Source organism: Halichondria panicea, chromosome 2, assembly GCF_963675165.1.
Source record: "Halichondria panicea chromosome 2, odHalPani1.1, whole genome shotgun sequence".
NCBI classification, from domain to species: Eukaryota; Metazoa; Porifera; class Demospongiae; order Suberitida; family Halichondriidae; genus Halichondria; species Halichondria panicea.
The window spans coordinates 4,173,620-4,176,119 of NC_087378.1; the positions used below are offsets into that span (position 1 = coordinate 4,173,620).

Below are 2,500 nucleotides of genomic sequence, written 5' to 3' on the forward strand. Positions count from 1 at the left end.
TTTTTTTGCCACAACACCCCACTTCACGACCTATCAACACGCTCATTTGTACGACACTCTTGTTTGGTTGCTTATCTAGCCCACGTGGTCACATTGTTCAATTCGTCTGCACTTGTATGGTAATTGCTTGCGATATATTGCTCAAATTTTCGCGCTACGCGCGTTCATTCCTTCATTCGTCTGCACTTGTATGGTAATTGCTCCAATTTTCCGGCGCGCAAATCCCCTCTGCAATGTTCCCATCTGCACTGTTCCCCGTCTGCACCCTTCCATTCCGCTAAACATACAGTTCAAGTTATACATGGCTAACATACAGTTACAATACAATACTGGAGATTGCACAATCTTTGCAACACAAATAGAAACAAGTGTGTTGAGCACTGTGGTTCCTTATTATATATGGGATGTGCTCATACATTTAAGTAGTAAAACAGACCACAGTGTGTGTACTCAAATTCCATATAAGGAAGGGTAATGCTCTATGCTTTTACTGTCTTGTTGCAAAGATTCTGTATAGTATTATATATAGTACACTCACTCACTCACTCACTCACTATATTGCAGCACAACATCTATTCGCCAGCAGCCAGCCAGCCAGCCAGCCAGCCAGCCAGCCACCCACCTCTTACTATTCATCAGTCAGTCGGTCGGTCGGTCGGTCGGTCGGTCGGTCGGTCGGTCGGTCGGTCGGTCGGTCGGTCGGTCGGTCGGTCGGTCGGTCGGTCGGTCGGTCGGTAGGTAGGTAGGTAGGTAGGTAGGTAGGTAGGTAGGTAGGTAGGTAGGTAGGTTGGTGGGCCGGCCAGTCAGCCAGCTACAACATAGCTTCACAAGCTACACAACAATTGCTGCTTTAACTACCAGCTGCAGCTTCTAATTATAACTACCCATTGAAGCTACTTTGTAACTAGGCGCTTTGTAAGGGGCCGCTTTGTAACTAGGCAAGGACTTCATTACACTAACATTAATTTTTTCCACCACGAGGACTTTAGGCTGGAAAATAGAAATAATAGGGCCTTAAGTGCTCGTTGACTTTACACTCCATGAACATTACAACTTTTTACCCACTACTTTTATTCCCACTTGAATTTACTGTACATTATTTGCGTATTGTTAGCAACGTACAATACAATACTACTTGAAGATAAGCTTGATATTGTTATGATCAAATGAAGCATGGCTCAATGAAGGTATATATAACTCACTCACTCACTCACTCACTCACTCACTCACTCACTCACTCACTCACTCACTCACTCACTCACTCACTCACTCACTCACTCAGGGAAAATATTTAAATTTCCTGCTACAGTGCTGCTACATTGCAGCCCATAAAATCTGCACATTTCCTGAGGTGTCCTGCAAGTGTCCTGCAACCTACTTACAAAGGATAGTGCAACGTTTCCTGTATAGTTTCCTTTACTATTCCTGAAGTAGTTCAGGACTTGTGTAACATTCATAAGTCTACAGGAAATTTTGTATTTGTAAAGTATAAGAAATTTTGATATTTTTCCTGTGTCACTCACTATAATTAGGATAGTTATAATTATACGTGCGTAATTATACAATTACTGTTTGCAAGTAGCCATCATCACATACTTCAGTTGCTTGCAGTGCCATGACTATAATGACAAAGGCAGGGATCAATTGTAAAACTGTTGCTATCACAAAAAGAAAGTTTCGTCTTTGCGGTTTGGTAATGATCAACGAGGATTTAAGGCTGCAGTTTTCATATTTTTGGGCCTTAACTGCTCGTTGTGAAATATTCTGAAAACAAACAAAAATAAGAATGCAGAAGCCTACAACACCTGCTGTTCCCAGGCGGTCACCCATCCAAGTACTGGGCAGGCCCTACGTTGCTTAACTTCGGTGATCAGACGAGAACCGGTGTTTTCAACGTGGTATGGTCGTAGACACAAGTCAATGCATATCTCATGTACTTATGTGTGAAGTTCAGAAATATACTCGACTTAATTTAATTGCTGTGGAGGGAGTGGGCCGGGAGGGAGTGAGTGAGTGGAGTGGAGTGGAGTGGAGTGGAGTGGAGTGTACTTCTCTGTACTTACTGGTATTATACAACTATGGACTTACTTACTGATAATTATAATCATACTCTAGCTATACAACTATCTACTAACTATCTACTATCTACTGTCTACTTCAAGCTTGCTTACTTACTTACTTACTTACTTACTTACTTACTTACTTCACTGGAAACATGCAAACTCTTAATATAATCATTACTTCATAGCTAGCTGGATGCTCAGACTATATCTATATCTATATCTATAGACTTGGAAACATCTAGATGCATAAAATTCAATCTCAACGAGGAGTTAAGGCTGCAATTTTCATATTTTTGGGCCTTAACTGCTGGTTGTGAACATTCTGTAATTATTATAATTATTATTGACTGCACACTCTCAGTTAAACTGAAATATGCAAACTCTATAGCTATAAACACTACTTCTTCACTGGAAACATTGATATAATACATACATAC

At 40.9% G+C, this 2,500-nt stretch overlaps 1 non-coding gene across 1 annotated transcript; it reads right to left on the minus strand.

The window, feature by feature from the left end:
• Positions 1-1,793: 1,793 nt before the first annotated feature.
• LOC135332346 (5S ribosomal RNA) lies at positions 1,794-1,912 on the minus strand. Its single transcript, XR_010393205.1, has one exon. It is a non-coding gene; the product is annotated as a 5S ribosomal RNA (ribosomal RNA).
• Positions 1,913-2,500: the final 588 nt, after the last annotated feature.